Genomic DNA, 6730 nt, shown 5'->3' with positions numbered 1-6730 from the left:
AAAACCATGCACATTCAAAATATTTGAAGGAATTGGCTCATACGAACATGATAAACTTGAGCTCAAACGGTCTTTTCAAACAGCAACTCTATAATATTTTATAAGAAAACATTATTATTCTATAATATTTTAATGTCATTTAATCACCACAAGCCATTGGATTCAATATGCACCAATTTATGTAACAGTGCCCAAGCTCACATATCTCCCCAACCAATAAAACATAGCACTTAGCTTCAAGAGTCAATCTTGAGCACCACAGACTTCCAGAGTCCTAATCATCTGTCATTATTTGCCCTCTGCACTACTCTCTCTCATTTATTTTTATGTCAGATGATTGAATTGATAGATAAAGATGTATGGATAGGCTTATGGGTGGTAATTTACTCCATTCCATTAGGGGGGGGGGGGTGTGCAAAATGAATCGTACAGTTCACAACAAAAGGGGCCACCCAATTTTGGCCCAATAAGATACCAACGCTGACCGAACGTGTCCACGGTCTGACCTAGAATTAGCCCAACCTCGAATTTCACCGAAAGCTCCTTCAATTTCGGATATTCGTCGACTCGGCCGACCAAGTTCGGAGCGTCTTCGGTATTCACCGACTCGCCCCGACCAAGCTCGGGGTGCCCTCTCCGGTAATATGCCCTGGCCTTCGAGCTCGGGGTGCTCCACCAAACACACCTCGGAACCTGGGACGCTAGGCTGACTTCAACACTTGTCTAGCCGACTTCGCCAAATACCTGATATGATCTCTTGACGAGCTCGGCCTCACCAACGGCCGCACCCATGTGCGTGTCTTCGCCCTCCTACGTGGTTGTATATTGCGACACCTCCACGACATGCTACCCCGACCACACCTTGACACGGCTATCAACGCCTTACCATTTCCAAGAACGAACTCCACCGCGTGCCACTCCCTCTCATGATGAGAGCAGGCCATACCCTGCCACAGCTATCAACGTCTTACCGTTTCCAAGAACGGACTCCACCGCATGCCATAATCAGGCTCTGGCTGGGCGCCACTCCAACTCATGATGGGAATGGGCCGTACCTTCGCTACCTAAGTGCTCCTATCGAGACTATAAAGAACCTCAACAGGTAATGCCTATGGGGACTTTTGGCTGGACCTAAAAAGCTCCACTCCAACTTGATTGTCGGAGGGCCCTCACCGGATACAACGGTGAAGCTTTATGCAGGTACACCGTCGGTCGTGGAAGGTGGCTCTTCTCGTCTTCTTTCACACTCCGGCAGCTCCCCCAACTCCTCCGGTGTGGTCACCCTTGGGCTAGATTTGAACCACAACAATTAGGTATCTGATTTGACCTAACTCTAATAAAGCAAGTTTTACCCAACCTGCAGCTGATCTGGGACATATATGGATAATAAAAAAAATCTGTCCTAAACTCGACTCAGATATATGTAGCTCTTCACAAAGCTCCTTCCTAAGGTAAAAAATAAAAAATAAAAATGATAGGCCGAACACTGAAAAATTCTGATACTCAAGTTATTAATAGAAAGCTTATATTGGGAGGGGCATGCAAAAAAGACAGGTAAAATGCTATATTCTTTTATTACTTTCGGCTAATAGAGTTACATAAATACAAATACAAGGTCGAATAATTAATACTCTTAAAGTGTTAACTTCTCTCTTGACTTAGACTAATAAATCTTTCATCTTTGTAGGCCTATTGGAGCTTCAAGACGATCAGACACTCTGCCTACTGCACTTTTTCATATTTATTCTAGTATAAATATTAGAATTGTATTCTATAACATAAAGCCTTCGATAATAAATCCAATGCATCTTTTTATCTTATTTTAATTGTAATCTACTAGTAGCTTATACCTTAGGAGTAGGCATAACTTAGCATTCTACCGTAGCCCAATGCTATATGCTTACTGAAGCCCAGCACTACATCCTTTATTCACCTTTGAATGACAGTGCGACGGTAACAAAAGTTTTAGAGTTTCAAGCCATCTAGACGTATGCCCCTTTCTAGCCTCCCTTCAATTCTTATCATTTCCTTTTCAACCGATCCCAATGCTAGTTGCACGCCCCTGTGCACACTAACTTCATGGCAGTTGAGACTTGATACCTTTTTTCATTGAACAATTGAGTTTTTTAGGATCTCGAGTTCCCTGGCTCTCACCAAGACTGGATAGAAAAAGCCCCAAGAGGAATTGTTGTGAGATTGGCAATATTAAAAAAGGGCATTTGTGGGCTTTAATGAAAAAAGGGAAACATTTTCATCTAGCAACGACAATTTTAGATTAACTCCACTCGGTAATCTGATGTAGGAGAGAAACCACCCTTTGGTGGTATTTATTTTACCTCCTCTCTTCGTGCAGTAGATGTGTGACCCATCATTTAGTTTGCTCTCTCTCTCATCCTCTTTTTGTACCAAACATAATAATCTGATATGAGATTTATTTTTTCATACCAAATTACTCCCAACCAAACCAACCTTGAGAATACAATTCTTGTCAATTTTTGAGACGATCATTTTGATCTTAAGTTTTTCTTGCATGAGTTCACTTTACTAGTATATTTAAAGTTATTAAGAATTATTCATGCCATGTGCTTGAAAATAAATCTCCAAGGTTCAAACGCAAAACCTCTTTTCATTTCTAAAAAGAAAAACCACTAAGGTTTTTTTGGTTGGAGTATGTCGGGTTATATAATAATCTAACGATGTTTGGAAATCATTTATCCAGAAAAATGATTGCAAAGAAAAATAATTTTTACTATGTCTGGTTGGTAGAAAAATTACTTTCGAAAAAGAGTACTATATTTGGTTGGAGATAATCCTACATAGAAATATGGCCGAATTTTCAAATATGCCCATCAACATAAAATAATTTTTTTTGTAGCAGGATGGCATTGCCACCTCCTATTCAGTTTTTATATGATGACTAGAATCACATAGCCATCTGTATGATGCCATCTACATCTTTAATTTTTTTGCAAATGGTGATGCTTGATCTATTGGAGATGCAACTCATTGGACAAAGTCAAAGCTGCAGATGAGCATGCATGATGGTTGTGTCGATGCATCAACATCTGAATTAGATGGAAGTCCCTGGTCACACCCTGGGTAAAAGTGCAGAACAATCTATACGTAAGTAATAGCAACAAAATTATTTTTGTTTTGCAGCTTAATCCCAAGTGATTGCACAACCAATACAAGCAGAGTGCTCCACTTTCATGACTCTACAAATCCAAACATGAAAACCCATAAATCATAATTACTAAACCTTGTCCCAACTATCAGGATTTGCAAACAAAGGGTCAAAGCAATCTCAGGTTAAGGGTGTAACATATTGACTTTGGTTGCATGGCGGTTAATGTAATCTCAGGTTAAGCTTCAGAGTCAGTAGGGCTCTTATAGCAACAAACTAGACCTAAACCGACGTGAAATTTGGCCTTCCGAGGCCAAATTTAATCCAAATATAGAACGTGGAAGTTGAATCCAACAAGGATAAGGAATTACGGCAAATCAAGACTTCCAGGGAACATAACGGTTTACTAAAGATAAGCTAGTCCCCAAGACTTCCACTGGAGCAATTCCGGCAGTGATTACAACCTTTTCGAGCAAAAATGTGACCGTTAGCGCGCGGGTTCAAGTTTGCGAAAGAATCTCTGGAGGGGCAATCACTGCCTCTCCGTGCCTTATATATACTTGGGACGTCAGTCGTTCCTCCTCACCTGATCCTTCTCCCTCTCTGGCTCAAACTCTCGTGCGATCTTTTGCTCCTCAATCCTCTGATCTTCGTCTGAGAATCTTGGGAGTCCAAGAAAGGTTGCTGGGACGACAATGCTGCCGCCGGGCTACTTGTTCAGACCGACCGACGAGATTCTCCTCGTCGCCTACCTCAAGAACAAGCTACTTCAATGGCCTCTTCCCTGCGACGTTATCGTGGAGGGTGACGTCTATGGAAGCCGAAGCCGCCCCCAGGACCTGGCCTGTAATTTTCTTGCGCTTCCCCATCGTCTTCTTTCTTGATTTAGGGTTTCTAATCCTTTCTTTGGGTTTTCTTGGTTTCTTTCAGTAGAATATCCCATGGCAAACAAGGACTATGAGTGGTTCTTCTTCACTTCTAACCCTCGGAAGCGTTCCGGCGCAAGGGAAACCAGCCGTGCATCTCGGCGCGCAGGCCTGGGACGATGGAAGGCCACGAAAGGCGTCAAGAAAGTGCTGGATTCCGAGAGTACCACCATCGGGTCGAAACAGAGTTTCTGTTACATGGAACAGAACTGGGACGGTGGCGAAGACAAAAGTATCTGGTTGATGGAGGAGTTCTCTATGCAAAACCTTGAAGGGAGAGGTAGTGCTGGTGTGATAAGGGACACAAACAAGGTGCATATCATCCTAAATATAACTCTTAATGTTCTTGTTTCCGTATCTTTCTTGATTGTAGGAATTGATGTTCTAACGTTGCATCTCTGGTCCTTTCCTTGCAGCTGGATGACTGGGTCATCTGCAAGATTTACTTGACTCCAAAAGCTCGCAAGGCTCTCGCTGATTTGAAACAATTTGCTAGTCCTACATTGGAACCCGCTGCCAAAAGAAGGAGGATAGAGGTGCCTTACTCTTCTCCATCTTTTCTTCTTCTTCTTGGTCTTCTCCTATTAGACTTTTTGCCTGTCTCCTTTGCTCTTATCTGATACCGGCCAACATACAAGAAAAATCAATAAACATAATTAACAGACGGTCAATTCTCAAACTTATTGATCAGACTATGCAAAACATAACTCTGACATATGGATAGGTCGTGCCTGTAAAATCTTTAATAAATCCTATAATGATACGGCAAAATAACATATTACAATAATCCTCTTATCGCGTGCCAGCCATTGTATACGAAAAATCCACAAACACAATTACTAAATCTTGTCCCAGTAGTTATCTGGATTAATTTGCAAACACGACATACCTGGCATATGAAATTGTGTTGTAACAACTTTTTTTCAACTTTACTGTATTTTCTTTGCTGACTCCCTCTCATCTGATATTCTGATACCACAGCCAGAATACACGATGGTGCCACCTGGATTTATTTTCCAGCCAACGGATGAGGAGCTCTTGGATTTCTTCCTCAAGGAGAAGCTCCTCCATCAGCCACTTCCATGCGACATAATCAAAGAAGCCGATGTCTATGGAAACCACCCCAACAACCTTAATGGTAAACAGATTATATATATATCAACACCATAATCTCTTCTTTTTCTTATTCTCTATCTATATTTGTTGTGATTAAGGTTCCTAACTCGTCATCCTTTTCTTGGGTTCCTTTCTTCAGCTCAAATGGCCATGGCAAATGGAAACTTGGAGGGGTTCTTCTTCACCTGGACCACTCGAAAGCATCCAAACGCAGAAGCCAGCATAAGAGCATCTCGGGTTGCAGGCCAAGGTCGATGGAAATCTACCCAATCGGTGAAGCCAGTGCTCAACAGCAAGGGCCAGGTCATTGGCTCCAAACAAAACTTCAGCTATATGGAACGCACCCCCTTGGGCAAGGAGGAAAAGAGCATCTGGTTGATGGAAGAATACTCCATCCAGAACCTTAGAAGATGTGGTGGTGCAGCTATGATGATGGACCGAAATAAGGTATTTGCCATGCTTCCATAAATATCACACATCTCTTGTTAATAGTTGAGTTGCTAATGAAATATCTTTCATTATTATATTAACTCTGTGCCTCTCATCCTCTATGGCAGCTGGATGACTGGGTTGTTTGCAAAATTTATCTGAGGCCGAGTGCTCGCAAAGAATTGTGTGGTACAGAAGTTCCTAAAATGAAAAGCAGAGAGCTGGAGGTGCAAGAAATATGGTATCAACCTTTTGTATTACCAATCGAGGATAGCATGATTTCTCGGCCAGCTGGCAATACCCTCCTACAGATCACTGAAGGATTGGACCAAGAGGTGGAGTTTTGTTCTTGTAAGTCGCATGATAGCTTACTACAGTATCCATCTCCTGATGAGCTACAAGAGAATTTTGAATCACTACCAGCTGATAAGATCCTCCAACAATTCGCTGATGCGCCTGATACAAACTCTGATGTTCTGCAATTGCCGACTCTTGATGAGCTAAAAAGGATTTTTGAATCACCACTGGCTGATGAGATTCTCCAACAATTCGCTGATGCACCCGATGAAGGCGTTGGTGTTGAGCAACATGACATGACGAGCTTTTCTCCACCTTGTTCTACATAGATTATGATTTTTTATATCATGAAATATATTTATGACCATTTTGTAGAGGAAAATATTGCCTGTTTACGTTGAGTTTGTAATTATTTTTTCCAAGTTTTACACGGCAAGAAATAAACAAATTATGCACTTCACAACCAATATTAAGCATTGCATTGATGTAATTTTCTATGCTCCTTTTGAATGTTCATTTGTAAATTGATACAATAAATTACAGTTTCACTTTTTAGCAGAGGTTTAGTTTCCATGCAGACTCATTCTTGAAGAAAAGCATTCAACAAATTGACAAACAAAATAAGTGGTAAGGGCTTAATTTTGGGTTTCTTTCCAATAGTGGAAAATCTCTAATCTGTCATCTGCAGTTTGTGGATGATACTTTTGTTTTATGCTTCAGTAAACAACTGGGAAATAACTTTTTATTGTTATGAATCCATCCAAGTTTCAATTAGTTATTTATTGCAGATGTTCATTTCAAGATCAAAGTTGATATAAAAGCGAAGCAACAGGGTTAT

The sequence above is a fragment of the Phoenix dactylifera genome, chromosome 4, assembly GCF_051530095.1.
Source record: "Phoenix dactylifera cultivar Ajwa chromosome 4, Ajwa_hap1_PhDact_Kaust_v1.1, whole genome shotgun sequence".
NCBI classification, from domain to species: Eukaryota; Viridiplantae; Streptophyta; class Magnoliopsida; order Arecales; family Arecaceae; genus Phoenix; species Phoenix dactylifera.
Note: the sequence above shows the minus strand (reverse complement) of the source record.